Raw genomic sequence first — 20,713 nt, 5'->3', positions numbered from 1 at the left:
ACTGGTTTTAGCATGTCGTGTACTAGAAACCAGGAAAAAAATTCCAAGTGCGATGAAATTGCAAAAAAACTGCAATCCCACACTTGTTTTTTGTTTGGCTTTTTTGCTAGGTTCCCTATATGCTAAAAGTGACCTGCCATTATGATTCTCCAGGTCATTACGAGTTTATAGACACCAAACATGTCTAGGTTAATTTTTATCTAAGTGGTGAAAAAAAATTCCAAACTTTGCTAAAAAAAAAAAATAAAAAATAAAAAAATTGCGCAATTTCCAATACCCGTGGCGTCTCCATTTTTCGTGATCTGGGGTCAGATGAGGACCGAGCTGACGTTATTAATGATACCATCTTGGTGCAGATACGTTCTTTTGATCGCCCGTTATTACATTTTAATTCAATCTCATGGCGACCAAAAAAACGTAATTCTGGAGTTTTGACATTTTTTCTCACTACGCCGTTTAGCAATCAAATTAATCCTTTTTTTTTTTATTGCTAGATCAGGCGATTCTGAACGCAGCGATACTGCCTCAATAGCCTCCATGGGAGGCTAGAAGCTGGCTCAACTCAATCGGCTCTGCTACATAGGAGCGATCGTCAGATCGCCCCAATGTAGTAGATTTACTGCATTGCTATGAGCGCCGACCACAGGGTGGCGCTCATAGCAATCCGGCATCAACAACCATAGAGGTCTCAAGGAGACCTCAGGTTGTCATACCGACGCATCGCTGACCCCCGATGATGTGACGGGGCTCGGCGATGCGCTAATTTCTGGCCTGATGGCCGGAAGCGGTAGTTAAATGCCGCTGTCAGCGTTTGACAGCGGCATTTAACTAATTAATAGCGGCTGGTGAATCGCGATTTCACCCGCCGCTATTGCGCGCACATGTCAGCTGTTCAAAACAGCTGGCATGTCCTGGCTTTGATGCGGGCTCACCGCCGGAGCCCACATCAAAGCAGGGGATCTGACCTCCGCCGTACTAGTACCCTTAGGCTATGTGCACACGATGCAGATTTGCTGCGGATCCGCAGCAGATTTTTTTTGCGCAGAAACGCTGCAGATCCGCACTGTGATGTACAGTACAATGTTATTGAATGGGATAAAAAAAAAAAGCTGTGCAGATGGTGCGGAAAAATCAGTGCGGAATTGCTGCGGATTTCAAAGAAGTGCATGTCACTACTTTTGTGCGCATCTGCAGCGTTTCTGCACCCATCCATGTTAAAAATCCGCAGTGGCAAAAACCACAGAAAATCCGCACAAAATCCGCATAAAAACAGCGGCAAATCCGCAGATGCGGATTCTGCCAGGAGATGCGGATTCTGTGCAGAAAATTCTGCACCTCTTTTCCTACATGTGCACATAGCCTAACAGTACCATGCTGGTATCAGTGAGCTCGTACAGAAATGTTTGTAAAGGCAGACTGCAGGGCTAATGGCTGGACAGTGGTAATGGGGCTGAATGCAAACTTGAAGTCACTGATCAAGGTTATGCTTACTCCGTTTTTTTTTTCCCCAGGAGTTTCTGGGGCAGAAATTCTCCAGTCAAACCTTGTCTTTTTTTTTTAAAGAATTTCTGGTGCAAACACTCCTGAAAAAAAAACCCATACCTCCATGTGACCATATCTTAAAGCTATGATCAAACGTTGCCTTTTACTGCGTTTTCTTCTGCTCTCTTGGCAGTAGAGAGGCTGCTTACAAAACGCATGCTTTGCTGTTTTTTTGCTGCATATTTGATGTTTTGTTTTTTTTCCAGGTACATTTGTCTCTTGTGCATGCTGATAGTTAGTGCCCCCCAAAAAAAACTTCCTGAGTTTCCTGCACCAAAAACACAGCAAAATCTGATACCTGCGTTTTTTGCACTTACCCATTGTTTCCTATCACTGCAAAAATGCTGAAAAAAGTGAAATGTTGCAGTTTTCAAAAACGCAGCAGTTTTGCAATTCAGTCAGGGGAACAAGAATGTGTGTGCATGAGATTTCTGAAATACCATTGCTTTTGTTGGTACTGTAAAACACAACTTCAAATTAACATTAAAAAAAAAAACAGCAAAAACACAACATGTGAACATACCCTTCGGCTATGTGCACATGGAGTTTTCTTTTTGTTAATTTTGAAATAGAGCAGCTTAAAAGTCCCACACCCACCAAAGAGGTATTTGAAGGGATTTTTAAGCACCTCAAAATCCACATAAAAAATGCCATGTGGATACAACCCCAACTTAAAAAGCACTAAATTAATTCTAAACAGAATGAACACATACAGTGCAATGTAAAACCAACTTGCTGTGTGTATGTTCAGGTTTTTTTTTAACTTCTGTTAACTGCTCTTGGTCTCCAAAAACACAGAGCTGTTAAAAAGAAGTGACCTGAAAAAAAAAAAAAAACCGCAACGGCCAAGACATTGCAGAAAAGGACCAAGAAGTCGCCAAAAAAAGTTACATTATGAGTAAAAATCCAGGGGTCTTCCTCCTGAAAAACTTGGTGTGTTTGCACATGCCTAAAAAGCAAATTGCACATACCCTTCAAAATATGCCTCAACACTTTTGTCCACACCAGGTATATTTTATAGTATAATTATGAGACTTATGTGCAAGTAATGCACACAATGGCCTATCTTTTTAATTTAAAGGATGACACTACAGCCAGGGAATGACAATTGCCACGGTGTCACAGGAATCTTCTATGACTCCACTTTGCATACATGAACTTGTTACACAAGCTTCAGCCAGAATAGGGAGCGCCCTGGCTAACTACGTAACAATGGTAAGGCTGTGGACAGGGGTTAAATATGCCACTGATCACCCAAAGATTTTGCGAGCATATCGCTGTTTGTAACTGGGATGTGCTGCCAACAGCATGACGCTATATGGGAACAGAATGATCGTATACCTCTGGTCAAAGTATAATGGAAAGTAAACAAGCGCCTGATGCCCTTCTACGCAGCCCGTGCAGCAGGCTAAATGGGTACTAGATGTCCTCCATATAGGATCTCTTCCTGGATTTGCCTAGGTTATGTGTTCTGCTTTCAATGGCAGAAGCAAGGTCTATGATGCATTGGTTTCAGCTTGTGAGAAGCATGAGCCATCTGCTATTCTATCCCCATACAATCCCTCAGGTCTCACAGAGCGGCTAAAGATGCTGATCAAAGAGGAGCTGTCACTCCTAAATCACCGCCACTGCTGCCAATGTTCAGATTACACCCAACCAAACAGCTCACTGCTCTATTAATCCTTTTAGCAGATTATTTGGCTGAAGAAGAGAACCAAGGCATGTTACAGGTGCCAGTTTTAGTACTAAAAAAACAAAAAATAATAAGCTTTCCCCAAGTGTCACGGGGACTTTCCTTCTGCCAGGAACCCACCAACTGTAGGTTTGTGGGGATCAAATTTAAAGGGTCAGTCAGCGCCCCTTATCAGTAGATGAGTTAGAGAGTTAGCACGTTGGGGCCATTGGGAGGATACCAAACGTGTATGTTATCCTGAAACCTAGGACTTATTTAAAACATTCTTATATATAGTATTTCTTCATCTTAATACATTCTCTCTGACAAACGGGGGGGCCCTCAGACTTTGTATGCTACCTTCAGTATTGATCGCTGCATGCAAAGCGGTAACTGATGGAAATCAGGGAATTGTCTGTTTAACCCTAAAAGATCTGTTCTCAAGTTTCAACATGATTTCCTATCCATGGGATATGAACAGATTCCTGGGGATCTGATCGATCTTAAGAACATGCCTAGCGCCAGAACTCAGACCCCCATTGTCTGGAGGAAAATAACTTTAGCCCACCACCCGGCAGCGGACTCCTTCCAGTAATAGGGCACAGATTTATTCACCACTCTATGGGGTCAAGGTTACAGCTGCCATTCTCTATACACAGAACAGTAACTGAACCTGCGCTGACACCACCGCTATGACTGAACCCTGAACGCTGCCGGGGGAGAATAAAGGTCATTTCCTCCCTGCAGTGGGGGTCTGAGTCCCAGAGCCGGGCAGGTTCATAATGCTATTAACCTGTAGATTAACCCTATCTTTTAGGTCACAGGCTCCCTTTAAGCTGGTCATACACATACAACAGCTAATGGTCGAGCGTTCATTCTGTCATCAGCTCACTCATGTGAATGAATGTTGGGCTCAGCCGAGCATTCGAGTGCTTTCAAAAGCTGTGAAAAGGAAGTTGCTGCCAAATGCCTCCGATAGCGGCCTGTCGCTAATAGAACAAAAAGGGTCGAGTGTTTAACCAAACTGACAGACCCTTATTGACCCCGACAACATAACCTGTCATCGGAGAGTTGGGAGACCGCCATACACGTTACACATACAGATGATTTTGAGGATATTGGTGAACCTTGGCCTAAATGTGCATAGGGGCCTTTAGTACAACATGATCAGCGCTTTCTCAGAGACCACCTCAGTCAGAACATAGCCCCCAGGATCCTACCTATAGCAAGCATTTGATTTTAGCAAGCCTGGCGGCTGACGGAAAAATATACCAATATAAGGATAGCTTGACTGAGTGACTAACATGTTAGCTGCTCTTACAAAAAAACACTCTGCCCGTCTGAGGAGTCATTAAGCCCCAATAAGTCATATGGACAGGGGTTGTCTTCATAGAATAACTTTGCTAAAATATTTCCTGCATGTGTGGTACTGACATAAGAAAAGGACAAGAAAACCCCAGTCCAGAAAGTCTGAACAGACCCTTCAATATTGCAAAAATGTCATCATAGCTGTGAAATAAACAGCATCTGCCTTCCTGCTAGACTGTACTAGACACTGACCAGGACACACATCCAGCAAACTATTTAAGTAACATACCTATTAGGCTATGTTCACACGTTCAGGATTTCCATCCTTTTTTTTTCCTGACTGAATCTGCAGGTCTCTGCAGAAAACGCAGGTGCGTTTTTTGGTGCGTTTTTGGTGCGTTTTTTGGTGCGTTTTTTAGTGCGGTTTTTTGTGCGTTTTTTTATGCAGTTTTCTCTGCAAATTGTCTGTGTTTGACACAAATAAAGCTTTAACTGCAGTGGGGGAAAAAAAAAAAAGAAATGATGTCATTTCCTTGTCCAACCCTTTTCTTCTTCCATCCTCCATTTTGGGACTAAACACCAAAATGAGTGGACGTGTTTTGAATGACAGCGCTCCGCGTTTTGCGCCGCATGCGTCACTGCAGCGCACGCATCCGGGCGCAGAGGACGCAGCAAGTTGCATTTTTGCTGCGTCCAAAATCAATCCAAAAAAGGACGCATGCGGCGCAAAACGCAGCGTTGTGCATGCGTTTTGCTGCGTTTTACTTTGCGTTGTGTGTTGGGGCGCCGACGCTGCGGCGCACAACGCAAATGTGAACATAGCCTAAGTGCCACGTGCCACGTATTTCAGTGCCACGTGCCACGTATTTAAGTGCCACGTGCCACATATTTCAGTGCCACGTGCCACGTATTTCAGTGCCACGTGCCACGTATTTCAGTGCCACGTGCCACGTATTTAAGTGCCACGTGCCACGTATTTAAGTGCCACGTGCCACGTATCTCAGTGCCACGTGCCACGTATTTAAGTGCCACGTGCCACGTATTTAAGTGCCACGTGCCACGTATTTCAGTGCCACGTGCCACGTATTTCAGTGCCACGTGCCACGTATTTAAGTGCCACGTGCCACGTATTTCAGTGCCACGTGCCACGTATTTCAGTGCCACGTGCCACGTATTTAAGTGCCACGTGCCACGTATTTAAGTGCCACGTGCCACGTATTTCAGTGCCACGTGCCACGTATTTAAGTGCCACGTGCCACGTATTTAAGTGCCACGTGCCACGTATTTCAGTGCCACGTGCCACGTATTTCAGTGCCACGTGCCACGTATTTAAGTGCCACGTGCCACGTATTTCAGTGCCACGTGCCACGTATTTCAGTGCCACGTGCCACGTATTTAAGTGCCACGTGCCACGTATTTCAGTGCCACGTGCCACGTATTTCAGTGCCACGTGCCACGTATTTAAGTGCCACGTGCCACGTATTTCAGTGCCACGTGCCACGTATTTCAGTGCCACGTGCCACGTATTTAAGTGCCACGTGCCACGTATTTAAGTGCCACGTGCCACGTATTTCAGTGCCACGTGCCACGTATTTAAGTGCCACGTGCCACGTATTTAAGTGCCACGTGCCACGTATCTCAGTGCCACGTGCCACGTATCTCAGTGCCACGTGCCACGTATTTAAGTGCCACGTGCCACGTATTTAAGTGCCACGTGCCACGTATTTAAGTGCCACGTGCCACGTATTTAAGTGACACGTATCATGTATTTAAGTGACACGTATCACGTATAAGTGACACGTGTCACGTATTTAAGTGCCACGTATTTAAGTGCCACGTATCCCACGAAGATTTTCCATGGAGAACAGACACATCCAGAGATATGTCTGCTCTCCACGGATGCAGCAACACACTGACAGGAGCCATAGTTCCTGTCGGTGTGTCACTGCGCATGCGCGAGCGAGTTTACCGGCGGTCATTGACCCCGGCACTCTCGCTTAACGGCAGTGCTGCGTGGGAAAGTTCAACGCAGCTGTACTGCTGTTAACCGAGACGCCGGAGTCATTGAGCTCCGGGACAGTACGCGATACACTGCTAGGAGCTTCGCTCCTGGCAGTGTATCGCCGGAGAGCAGCCGATCGGCGTGGGACACTCGTTTTATGGATTCTGCGGACAGGGAGTATGAATTTGCTTTATTATTTTGCGATTTTTTCCTGGAGGATCGAGGGCTTCGCCTACAAGTGTGCTGTTGGTGAGTATACACTCTATGTTATGTGTTGTATGTACTGTACTGTGTGTCATGTATGTGTATTGTGTGTAGGTGTTTGGTGTAACTTTACCATTGTGCTAAGTCGCCGGACACAGGGACAACTCTCCCATCCTAATACCGGATGGGAGTAGTAGTCCATACGGCGACTTAGCACAATGGAGGCACTAGCGTCGCATGGGGACACACACGCACACACACACACACACACACACACAGACACACACACACAGACACACACACACAGACACACATACCAAATCAATCAAACGGCCGACACGATCCCCATGCGCCGGTATGCCTCCATGTCTCTCCGCCCACGCACTTCCGGCCCCGCACTTCCGCCGGCTTCCCCGCACTTCCGGCTGCAGCGGTTCTGCACAACAAACCGCAGTAAAACCCGCAGATATATTTTTGATCTGCGGGTTTTACTGCGATTTTGACCTCACAATGGAGGTCTATGGGTGCAGAACCGCTGCGGTTCAGGACGAAGAATTGACATGCTCCTTCTTTTTTCCGGGAGCTATTCCGCACGGCTTTTTTTTTAAAATTTCCGGACCATGTGCACAGTGTGTCCTGTTTTCCATAGGGTACAGTGTACTGTACCCTGCATGGAAAACAGCTGCGGAACCGCAGCGGCAAAACCGCCGCGGTTCCGCGGTAAAAAACGCACTGTGTGAACATGGCCTTAGGCTATGTTCACACGTTCAGGATTTCCATCCTTTTTTTTTCCTGACTGAATCTGCAGGTCTCTGCAGAAAACGCAGGTGCGTTTTTTGGTGCGTTTTTGGTGCGTTTTTTGGTGCGTTTTTTAGTGCGGTTTTTTGTGCGTTTTTTTATGCAGTTTTCTCTGCAAATTGTCTGTGTTTGACACAAATAAAGCTTTAACTGCAGTGGGGGAAAAAAAAAAAAGAAATGATGTCATTTCCTTGTCCAACCCTTTTCTTCTTCCATCCTCCATTTTGGGACTAAACACCAAAATGAGTGGACGTGTTTTGAATGACAGCGCTCCGCGTTTTGCGCCGCATGCGTCACTGCAGCGCACGCATCCGGGCGCAGAGGACGCAGCAAGTTGCATTTTTGCTGCGTCCAAAATCAATCCAAAAAAGGACGCATGCGGCGCAAAACGCAGCGTTGTGCATGCGTTTTGCTGCGTTTTACTTTGCGTTGTGTGTTGGGGCGCCGACGCTGCGGCGCACAACGCAAATGTGAACATAGCCTAAGTGCCACGTGCCACGTATTTCAGTGCCACGTGCCACGTATTTAAGTGCCACGTGCCACATATTTCAGTGCCACGTGCCACGTATTTCAGTGCCACGTGCCACGTATTTCAGTGCCACGTGCCACGTATTTAAGTGCCACGTGCCACGTATTTAAGTGCCACGTGCCACGTATTTAAGTGCCACGTGCCACGTATCTCAGTGCCACGTGCCACGTATTTAAGTGCCACGTGCCACGTATTTAAGTGCCACGTGCCACGTATTTCAGTGCCACGTGCCACGTATTTCAGTGCCACGTGCCACGTATTTAAGTGCCACGTGCCACGTATTTCAGTGCCACGTGCCACGTATTTAAGTGCCACGTATTTAAGTGCCACGTGCCACGTATTTCAGTGCCACGTGCCACGTATTTAAGTGCCACGTGCCACGTATTTAAGTGCCACGTGCCACGTATTTCAGTGCCACGTGCCACGTATTTCAGTGCCACGTGCCACGTATTTAAGTGCCACGTGCCACGTATTTCAGTGCCACGTGCCACGTATTTCAGTGCCACGTGCCACGTATTTAAGTGCCACGTGCCACGTATTTCAGTGCCACGTGCCACGTATTTCAGTGCCACGTGCCACGTATTTAAGTGCCACGTGCCACGTATTTCAGTGCCACGTGCCACGTATTTCAGTGCCACGTGCCATGTATTTAAGTGCCACGTGCCACGTATTTAAGTGCCACGTGCCACGTATTTCAGTGCCACGTGCCACGTATTTAAGTGCCACGTGCCACGTATTTAAGTGCCACGTGCCACGTATCTCAGTGCCACGTGCCACGTATCTCAGTGCCACGTGCCACGTATTTAAGTGCCACGTGCCACGTATTTAAGTGCCACGTGCCACGTATTTAAGTGCCACGTGCCACGTATTTAAGTGACACGTATCATGTATTTAAGTGACACGTATCACGTATAAGTGACACGTGTCACGTATTTAAGTGCCACGTATTTAAGTGCCACGTATCCCACGAAGATTTTCCATGGAGAACAGACACATCCAGAGATATGTCTGCTCTCCACGGATGCAGCAACACACTGACAGGAGCCATAGTTCCTGTCGGTGTGTCACTGCGCATGCGCGAGCGAGTTTACCGGCGGTCATTGACCCCGGCACTCTCGCTTAACGGCAGTGCTGCGTGGGAAAGTTCAACGCAGCTGTACTGCTGTTAACCGAGACGCCGGAGTCATTGAGCTCCGGGACAGTACGCGATACACTGCTAGGAGCTTCGCTCCTGGCAGTGTATCGCCGGAGAGCAGCCGATCGGCGTGGGACACTCGTTTTATGGATTCTGCGGACAGGGAGTATGAATTTGCTTTATTATTTTGCGATTTTTTCCTGGAGGATCGAGGGCTTCGCCTACAAGTGTGCTGTTGGTGAGTATACACTCTATGTTATGTGTTGTATGTACTGTACTGTGTGTCATGTATGTGTATTGTGTGTAGGTGTTTGGTGTAACTTTACCATTGTGCTAAGTCGCCGGACACAGGGACAACTCTCCCATCCTAATACCGGATGGGAGTAGTAGTCCATACGGCGACTTAGCACAATGGAGGCACTAGCGTCGCATGGGGACACACACGCACACACACACACACACACACACACAGACACACACACACAGACACACATACCAAATCAATCAAACGGCCGACACGATCCCCATGCGCCGGTATGCCTCCATGTCTCTCCGCCCACGCACTTCCGGCCCCGCACTTCCGCCGGCTTCCCCGCACTTCCGGCTGCAGCGGTTCTGCACAACAAACCGCAGTAAAACCCGCAGATATATTTTTGATCTGCGGGTTTTACTGCGATTTTGACCTCACAATGGAGGTCTATGGGTGCAGAACCGCTGCGGTTCAGGACGAAGAATTGACATGCTCCTTCTTTTTTCCGGGAGCTATTCCGCACGGCTTTTTTTTTAAAATTTCCGGACCATGTGCACAGTGTGTCCTGTTTTCCATAGGGTACAGTGTACTGTACCCTGCATGGAAAACAGCTGCGGAACCGCAGCGGCAAAACCGCCGCGGTTCCGCGGTAAAAAACGCACTGTGTGAACATGGCCTTAGCTGCTGGTGGGTACTGTAAAGTGAAACGCGCTGGTCTGCTGCCAAACCTTGTGCACTCAGCATTGTTACTATGTTTACATGGAATCAGCTGATCCCTCCTCTACAGCAAGAAGAAACCATCAATGGGAGTGTTCTCCACAGCTGATCACCAGGGGCTGCCTCATATGGGGGTGTGAGGAAAGCCCAGCTCCTCCACACCCACCTACATACAGCTCTCCTGACTCTGCACAATGCTCAGAGATCATCAGTACAAGCACAGGATCCACTGGGACTATGCGAGTGGCCCATACCGGAAATGCCGGGTCAGAGGCCCCAGCTCCTCAGGATACCTGTGACTAGCAATCATACATCATGCTCTGCAAGGTAGAAGAGCGCACTCCTACCAAGAGTGTGATGCATTACCTTTTTTTTTAGCGTAGTCAACATGTGCCTAAGATGTACACTGCAAGAGGACGATAACAAAAACACGTATTAGAGCTCTGTACTGCCACTACATCAGTGTGTCAGTTTTTACCATCGGTTTCATTTTTCTTTTTGCATGAGAAGTTTTCTCAAGTGTCGCCGATCAAACATGAAAATCAGACAGTGAACGGATGGCATCCATGCAATTGTTTCATTGACATATAAACTTGCATTGGCGAGTTTGATCTGTGACTTGGATCAGTATCGGACATGTCTCTGTGTTTAGGTGTGGACCACTAGGTCTGCAAAACTACAAGGACACGTGAATAGACGTAAAATAGACTAAATATAACATAACGTAACATAGACTAAAATAAGCTACAAGTTCTTTGAGAAACATGGAAATAACTTCTGCATGAAGAACTAACTTCAGAATGAGTCCATAGGCACCGTTCACATTTGCATGATCATTGTCAGTCATAAAAGTGGGGTAACAACAATTTTCTAGCTCCGTCCCAGAAAGGACAATACCACCACCAATTAATCAATCTGTAGGTTGTCTGTAGGTTATTGGGCACAATCCTGCTGACAGGTTCCCTTTAAGATCATACTAAAAGGAAACATTTTCATCCATTTACTTAAAGGGAAGGTGCCACCAGTTTTCTTGTAGTTTGTTTTTTTGTGAAATTAAGCTTAAAATAGTAAATAAAATGTATTAATGCAATGTTTGCACTGTTTGCAAACATTTCTATATGAAAAATATTATATATTTTCTTACAAATATATATATTGACCACTAGAGGGAGCATTTTCCGTTTTAGACCCCAAGCAGCTATAGTAAGACTTACCAGCTTTACTGTTAGCTGGAAAATTGGGGCAGTAACTGCTGACATCAGCATTTCCCTCCCCTTTTGGGTGGTCTAATATCCCTGGGGCAGAATGAAGAGCAGCATCACAGGGCAGAGCCATTTTGTGTGTGACTGCCCTGTGATCTGCTATCACCAGCAGTTACTGCATCAGAAGCACAGTTAGTTTATGTGGTGTGTATGGAGCAGCATTGTCTGTGCAGAGCTGTCTGTGACTCAGGAGCTCCAGGTCTGCAGTGAATGGCCAGGCATTGTGGAGAGAGGGGAGAGATACATTGTATGGCAGAGACAGGTGTCAGGTGTCACCTCTCTGCAGGCTGTGAATGCAGCTTAATGGAGTGAATGGAGCTCCTGTGATAGAGAGTAAGTGGAGCTGGGCAGAAAGCACTGGGCTATAATAAAATGGCTGCTAGTCACACCTACAGCAGTGAGTTGTGCAGCCCACAGAGGCGTGCCCAGCTCACTGCTAACGCCTCTCCAATGTTAAAGATAGGGTCAGCGCCGGTCTATTATCTCCTATGTCCATGGGGTGCTGTAAAATGACACTGTTAGTGCCCTGCTACTGCTGCAAAACCAAGATATTAGCCCCCAGTTCCTTCTTTAAACACATATAACACACGAAATCTGTTTCACATGCATTTAAAACTTGGTTATAGCAGCATGTTATGCTACATTACAGTGATTTATTAATGATCTACAAACGCGGTACCTTACCTTTAAAGATGGATTCAGTTTCTCATGTACTCTTTGCAATACAGAGTATAGCATTTGAGTTTTTTAATGGACCCATTTAGTTCTACTAGTAAGCATGGCTGTGGAGTCTGCAAGCCAAAACCTCCAACTCCACAGTACTAACTACTGCGCATGTACAGTGGGGGAAATAAGTATTTGATGCACTGCAGATTTTGCAAGTTTTCCCAAATACAAAGAATGGAGAGGTTTGCAATTTTTATCTTAGGAGCATTTTAACTGTGAGAGATAGAATCTAAAAAAAAATCCAGAAAATCACTTTGTATGATCTTTAAATAATTAAATTGCATGAAATAAGTATTTGATCACCTACCAACCAGCAAGAATTTTGGCTGTCACAGACCTGTCAGTTTTCTTTAAAGAGCCTCCTACTCTTCTCTCATTACCTGTATTAATTACACCTGTTTGAACTTGTTATCTGTATAAAAGACGCCTGTCCACAATCAACCACACTCAAACCTCTGCACCATGGCCAAGACCAAAGAGCTGTCTAAGGACACCATGGACAAAATAGTAGACCTGCACAAGGCTAGGATGAATTACAGGACACTAGGTAAGCAGCTTGGTGAGAAGGAAACAACTGTTGGCACAATTATTATAAAAATGGAAGAAACACAAGATGACTGTCAATCTTCCTCGGTAAGGGGCTCCATGCAAGATCTCGCCTCGTGGGGTAAGGATGATTCTGAGAAAGGTCAAATCAGCCTAGAACTATACCGGAGGACCTTGTTAATGACCTGAAGAGAGCTGGGATCACAGTCCCAAGCATTACCTTAAGGCCGGGGTCACACTAGACCGTAATACGGACGAGTGCTATGCGATAAAAAAATCGCATAGCACTCGGCCCAATGTTAATCTATGGTTCAGCTCCCATCATCCGATATTTTCTCCACCGTATTTCGGATCTGAGGGAACTCGCAGCAGGCTGCGATTGTCAGCGTATCTCGGCCGAGACTCGCCAATGCAAGTCTATGGGTGCGAGAAAAAATCGGATTACACACGGACCATGCGTGTGCATTGCGAGAAATACGCAGCGGTGTTCTATAGAAAAGCCGGTAATTCAATTGCCGGCTTTGCATTTCTCCTTCACAAACCCGACAGGATATGAGACATGGTTTACATACAGTAAACCATCTCATATCCCCCTTTTTTTTTTGCATATTCCACACTACTAATGTTAGTAATGTGTATGTGCAAAATTTCAGCGCTGTAGCTGCTAAAATAAAGGGTTAAATGGCGGAAAAAATTGGCGTGGGCTCCCGCGCAATTTTCTCCGCCAGAATGGTAAAGCCAGTGACTGAGGGCAGATATTAAAAGCCAGGAGAGGGTCCATGGTTATTGGCCCCCCCCGTGGCTAAAAACATCTGCCCCCAGCTACCCCAGAAAAGGCACATCTGGAAGATGCGCCTATTCTGGCACTTGGCCACTCTCTTCCCACTCCCTTTAGCGGTGGGATATGGGGTAATGAAGGGTTAATGCCACCTTGCTATTGTAAGGTGACATTAAGCCAGATTAATAATGGAGAGGCGTCAATTATGACACCTATCCATTATTAATCCAATTGTTTGAAAGGGTTAAAAAACACACACATGATTTAAAAGTATTTTAATGAAATAAACACAGCGGTTGTTTTAATAATTTATTGCTCTCTCAATCCATTTTCAGACCCTCGCTTGGCAAAACAATAAACACACAATATACATACCCTCTCTGATGTCCTATCACGTCCCACGAGGTAATCCATCTGGAGGGGTTAACTAATATTACAGGCACGAGCTGCGATAAACCACTCGCTCGTGCCTGTAATCCCCGGGTGCTGAAAGGAAAGCAGTGATCTATACTTACATTCAGTCGCGGTGATGCGCCCCTGCTGGATGTTCTCATGAACTGCAGCCTGGGAACTTTTTCCCACGCTCCAGGTCATATGAGGACATCCACCATGGGGCGCATCACCGCGACTGTAGGTCAATGACCTACATTTCCTTCAGTCGCGGTGATGCGCCCCCTGGTGGATGTCCTCATATGACCTGGAGCGTGGGAAAAAGTTCCCAGGCTGCAGTTCATGAGAACATCCAGCAGGGGCGCATCACCGCGACTGAATGTAAGTATAGATCACTGCTTTCCTTTCAGCACCCGGGGATTACAGGCACGAGCGAGTGGTTTATCGCAGCTCGTGCCTGTAATATTAGTTAACCCCTCCAGATGGATTACCTCGTGGGACGTGATAGGACATCAGAGAGGGTATGTATATTGTGTTTATTGTTTTGCCAAGCGAGGGTCTGAAAATGGATTGAGAGAGCAATAAATTATTAAAACAACCGGTGTGTTTATTTCATTAAAATACTTTTAAATCATGTGTGTGTTTTTTAACCCTTTCAAACAATTGGATTAATAATGGATAGGTGTCATAATTGACGCCTCTCCATTATTAATCTGGCTTAATGTCACCTTACAATAGCAAGGTGGCATTAACCCTTCATTACCCCATATCCCACCGCTACAGGGAGTGGGAAGAGAGTGGCCAAGTGCCAGAATAGGCGCATCTTCCAGATGTGCCTTTTCTGGGGTGGCTGGGGGCAGATGTTTTTAGCCAGGGGGGGGCCAATAACCATGGACCCTCTCCTGGCTATTAATATCTGCCCTCAGTCACTGGCTTTACCATTCTGGCGGAGAAAATTGCGCGGGAGCCCACGCCAATTTTTTCCGCCATTTAACCCTTTATTTTAGCAGCTACAGCGCTGAAATTTTGCACATACACACTACTAACATTAGTAGTGTGGAATATGCAAAAAAAAGGGGGATATGAGATGGTTTACTGTATGTAAACCATGTCTCATATCCGGTCGGGTTTGTGAAGGAGAAATGCAAAGCCGGCAATTGAATTACCGGCTTTTCACAGATATCGCGCTGAATGAAATATAAATACAGAATATATATATATATATGTGTCTCAATGACACATATATATATAGTATATATGTTTTCCCGAACATTTGAGCACATAAATCCATTAGATGTCGGTTTCGCAAACTTGCGAGAAAATCTCGGCATACGGATGCCATACGGATGTCACACGGATCATTTGATGCGAGGAAATCGCATCCTCGCACTGCACACGGATCACTGTTTTTGAAACATTTGTGCGATTCTCGGCCGTGAAAAACGGACCGTTTTTTTATACGTTAAGTGTGTCCCCGGCCTTAGTAACACACTACACGGTCATGGAATAAAATCCAGCAGGGCACGCAAGGTTTCCCTGCTCACGCCAACACATGTCCAGGCACATTTGAAGTTTGCCAATGACCATCTGAATGATACAGAGGCATGGGAGAAGGTCATGTGGTCTGATGAGACCAAAAATAGAACTTTTTGGTATCAACTCCACTCGCCGTGTTCAGAGGAATCAGGATGAGTACAACCCAAGAACAACATCCCAACCATGAAGCATGGTGGGAGACCTCATACTTTGGGGGTGCTTTTCTGCAAAGGGGACAGGACACCTGCACTGTATTGAAGGGAGGATGGATGGGGTCACGTATCGCGAGATTTTGGCCAGCAACCTCCTTCCCTCAGTAAGGGTATGTGTCCACGTTCAGGTTTGCTTCAGGCTTTGGTCAGGATTTTATGCAGGTAAAATCCTGACCAAAAATGCACCTGAGGTCACTGGCTTGTCACCTGCGGTGTTCCTGCGTGTTTTGCTCATTGTAGCAACATGCTGCGTTCTTATAAAACGCACCGCATGTGCGTTTTTGCGGGAAAAACGCATGCGTTTTTTAATGCACAGTGGAGACGGGATTTCATTAAATCCCCTCCACTATGCTGTAACATCTGGACGCTGCGTTTTTGATGCTGCGGCTCAACACTGCGTCAAAAACGCAGCGTTTCCTGAACGTGGACACATACCCTAAGAGCACTGAAGATGGATTGTGGCTAGGTCTTCCAGCATGACAATGACCTGAAACACACATTGAGGGCAACTAAGGGGTGGCTCCGTAAGAAGCATTTCAAGGTCCTAGAGTGGCCTAGCCGGTGTCCAGACCTGAGCCCAATAGAAAATCTTTGAAGGGAGCTGAAATTCAATGTTGCCAAGCAACAGCCCACGAAACCTGAACAATTTGTATGGAGGAGTGGGTCAAAATCCCTGCTGCAGTGCGTGCAAACTTGGTCAAGAACTACAGGAATTGTCAGACCTCTGTAACTGCAAACAAAGGTTTCTGTACCAAATGTTAACGGGAACCTGTCACCAGGAATCTCGCTTTTAACCTGTCCGGCGCCTGCACATAACCGAAAGCAGCGGGGAGATGATCTTTAGGCCATGTGCCCACGTTGCAGAGTCTAAGCAGAATTTTCCTCTTCAAAACCGGACTCCCTTACCAGGAAATCCGCTCGCATTTTTCTAGAGTTTTTTCCGCATTTGTCACGTTTTTCATGCATTTTTTTTTTCCATGCGTCCCAATACAATTCTATAGTGGCAAAATCGCCACAATTCCGCAAAATTATTGAACATTCTGGTTTTTTTTTTTCAGCGATGCATTTCTGCTGCGGGAAAAAACGCAGAATGGGCACAATTGCGGAATACATTAAAAATAATGGGATGCGTTTTTTAAGCGTTTCTGCAGCGGAAAAACGTGGCAAAAATGATTAAAAAAACGCCATGTGGGCACATAGCCTTATTCTCCCCGCCAGCATTTGGTTTCAGTCATGGGGGCGGGGCTGTGAGTCACCACTCTGAGTATACAGAGCAGCCGCTGTAACCGCACCCCGGGCCCCAATGTACAGTCAGTGTCAGTCATGGGGGCGGGGACAGGGTTACTCAGAATGTGACTGAACTGGCCCCGCCCCCATGACTGAAACCAAATGCTGGAGGGGAGAATAAAGATAATCTTCTCCTCGCTGCTTACGGCTAAGTGCGGGTGCCAGACAGCATCATAACGCAGTTACCCTGCAGATTAACCCCATATCTGCAGGGTAACAGCTTTATTCCTGGTGACAGGATCCCTTTAAGTACTCTTTTTCTGCTGTATCATATACATATTTTCCCCACTGTATATAAAGTGCAGCACAGATTCATCTCCACTAAAAGCCCAGATCCTGATATCAGGAACAGAACAGACATTTATAGGACGTTTCAGAACTTTCCCAAATTATGAAAAAAATATTCAGCACATAATGCATTGTATTACTGTACCCAACGTATTATATATTGTGTGTGAACAAGCCTCACCTGAACGCGCGCACACACAGCGTTTATACATATAGATGTATATATAATATACACACGCTCTATTCTGTACATGGATGAAGAATCGGCTGATGTGAATGAGGCGTTATAGCGATGTCCGTCAGGTCACTGATAGTAAGGCGTGAACTACAGTCACATCTGCCAATATCTGCAGCTCCGCTCTGGGGGTCTCCGCAGTCGTGCGGCTGTCACAGCCATTACACTATGGGGCCTGTGACACTCGGAGCCCCATTTGTTATTAGCCAATACCTGTAAGAGTCCATGGATACAAAGGCTGCGCTGCCTCAGTGAGGACACAGAGCTGTAACAATGGCTGCCAGGTACATGGGCAAGCGCTGTCACCCCGGGCAGCACACCACAGCAGGACAGCACAGTCACCCCAGGCAGCACACCACAGCAGGACAGCACAGTCACCCCGGGCAGCACACCACAACAGGGCAGCACAGTCACCCCGGGCAGCACACCACAGCAGGACAGCACAGTCACCCCGGGCAGCACACCACAGCAGGTCAGCACAGTCACCCCGGGCAGCACACCACAGCAGGACAGCACAGTCACCCTGGGCAGCACACCACAGCAGGACAGCACACCACAGCAGGACAGCACACCACAGCAGGACAGCACAGTCACCCCGGGCAGCACACCACAACAGGTCAGCACAGTCACCCCGGGCAGCACACCACAGCAGGTCAGCACAGTCACCCCGGGCAGCACACCACAGCAGGTCAGCACAGTCACCCCGGGCAGCACACCACAGCAGGACAGCACAGTCACCCCGGGCAGCACACCACAGCCGGGCAGGGCAGCACTGTCACCCCAGGCAGCACACCACAGCAGGACAGCACACCACAGCAGGACAGCACACCACAGCAGGACAGCACACCACAGCAGGACAGCACAGTCACCCCGGGCAGCACACCACAGCAGGTCAGCACAGTCACCCCGGGCAGCACACCACAGCAGGTCAGCACAGTCACCCCGGGCAGCACACCACAGAAGGACAGCACAGTCACCCCGGGCAGCACACCACAGCAGGACAGCACAGTCACCCCGGGCAGCACACCACAGCCGGGCAGGGCAGCACTGTCACCCCAGGCAGCACACCACAGCCGGGCAGGGCAGCACACCACGGCACGGCAGGGCCGGGGTTTACACCATACTGTCAGTCACACTGAGGGGCAACCGTCCTGCTCTGCAGCTGCGTAGTTGCACATAGCAACCAATCAGGTTAACGCTTTCAATTTCCCACACCTGAACACTAGCATGTGATTGGCTGCTCCTCCAGTGCACTGCTTAGTGCCGCGTCCCCCTCCTCCAGCACACTCAGGCGTGGAACTTCCAGCAGCCACGTGTTCCCGCGGCATTAGTCCCCCGCTCCGAGGCGACGGCGAGATAAACACGGCCTGCTCTCCCCAATGACAGCGCGCCACGCAATTCAAACCAGCCACATGACAGGCCAGCTCATTGGCTGAGCGGCGCGTGCAATCCGTTACATGGCGACCGGGCCGGGAGACAACGAGTCGTTAACCCCTCACGGCCCGGTGCCGCCAGAGCCCATGCACCTGCCCCGTCACGCCCCTCCCCCAAGAGGGTAACGCAACCTGTACACCCCCTTGGTACCACAAGTCCCAGCACTCCCGGGCCGCACATAACACGTGAATGCAGCACAGCCGCCAGACGAGCGGGGGGCGCCCTCGTGTTCCCCAGCAGGTCACGTTCCGCGTGTCCTAGCACAACTCTGCCCAACCCCCGAAAGTTCGGCCGCGCCGCAGCCGCCACGGGACAGCGCTTCAGCCTCTCACACCAGCGGTTTGGCGCCATATTAATGACGTACTCGGTTATTTTTCCACCAAGCAGCGACCTTGGCCGCTCAGTGCGGGCCGCCGCTGGCAGGCTGGGGTGACCGTACCTGGCCGTGGATCCGGGTGTCCGGCGGGCGCGGCGTGGAGCGGTGGCCGGGCGGCGGCGGCAGACGGCGGCTCCGCTCCCCTCACACATGCACTCTGCACTGACGTTATTTACTTGTTATGGAGGAAGGACGCGCTGGCTCCTCGCACTCATTTCTGGGTCACTGCTGCCACAGGGGGGAGCACTGATCTGCAGAGCGCCGCTCCGGAGGGAGGAGGGACACACGGCAGCGCTGAGGGCCGAGTGCACGGGACACGCGTGTGCGCCCCACGGCGAATGTCGCAGATACGGCTCTCACATCACCTCGGCTAGCTCCCTCCGCCTCCCACAACTTTCTGTAGCCCGGGCACAGAGCCGTGTGAATGGCGCCATATAGTGCGTGCGGTAACGGCCGAGAGCCCTGACAGTGAAAAGCAAATGTGTGTTTGTGTGGTGGCTATGTGCCTACAGTCAGGCATTGCTGCGGGTTTGACGCTGTGTGAGCATTGTCCAGCTGTGACAGCACAGGGGATGTGATTCCTAGAAATCCCATGTCCACTATGCCTCCAGAGACGCCGCGGGGTCTTGGGCCCGTTCACACGTTCAGTATTTGGTCAGTAGTTACCTCAGTATGTGAAAGCCAGAATCAGGAGTGGCCCAGTCAGGGTGCGTGTCCACGGTCCGGATTGCTGGGGCGGAAAACTCGCGCTGCCCCCTTTTGTACGCGCGGTGATTCCGGATGTGTTCACCCTATCCATGGGGCTCTGTGATTTACCTTTCGGCGGCAGAGCGTCACTGCAAGGTAAATGGACATGCTGCGGTCTATGCTGTAACATCTGGACGCTGCGGTTGTGCGCAGCGTTCAATCCGCAGCTAATCTGGCTGTAATCCAGCCTGTGGTCACTACCCTCAGAGGAAAAGCATAATAGAAACGCATCAGCACCTCTGGTTTTGGCTACGAATACTGAGGTAAAAGACTGACCGTGTGAACGTGGCCTGACATGCAGGTGCACATAGAAGTGCTGCGGCCGCTGCATAAATAAGCAGGGTCAAAACCGCAGCAATTCCTGACCGTGGGACCGTACCTGACACCTTCCATTCATTCAGGTCTGTGATTACAGCACACTGTGTATGTATGTATGTGTATATGTATATATATATATATATATATATATATATATATATATATATATATATATACTGTTAAAACCAGAAGTTTACTTAGGCTATGTGCATATATATATATACTGTTAAAACCAGAAGTTTACTTAGGCTATGTGCACACGTTGCGGATTTTCCCACGGATCCGCAGCAGTTTTCCATGCGTTTAACAGTAGCATGTTAACCTATAGAAAACCAAATTCGCTGTGCACATGCTGTGGAATACAACGCACGGAAACGCAGTGTTGTTTTTTTCTGCAGCATGTCAATTCTTTGTGCGGATC

General features: G+C 48.0%; 1 protein-coding gene across 4 annotated transcripts in view; it reads right to left on the bottom strand.

The window, feature by feature from the left end:
* Positions 1-19,531, bottom strand: part of JADE1 (jade family PHD finger 1) — a 145,022-nt gene extending 125,491 nt beyond the window's left edge. The window contains exon 1 of one of the 4 annotated variants that reach the window (XM_077279133.1): positions 19,291-19,531. The gene's annotated coding sequence lies outside the window, so the exon portion shown is untranslated. Of the gene's footprint in view, positions 1-17,630; positions 17,936-18,632; positions 18,899-19,290 lie in introns of those variants that run through there. The other 3 variants (XM_077279135.1, XM_077279134.1, XM_077279136.1) reach the window with 3 other exon arrangements.
* Positions 19,532-20,713: the final 1,182 nt, after the last annotated feature.

This window comes from Ranitomeya variabilis, chromosome 1, assembly GCF_051348905.1.
Source record: "Ranitomeya variabilis isolate aRanVar5 chromosome 1, aRanVar5.hap1, whole genome shotgun sequence".
In the NCBI taxonomy this organism is placed as follows: Eukaryota; Metazoa; Chordata; class Amphibia; order Anura; family Dendrobatidae; genus Ranitomeya; species Ranitomeya variabilis.
The sequence above is the reverse complement of the archived record's forward strand: the minus strand, read 5'-3'. Positions and strand labels throughout refer to the sequence as shown.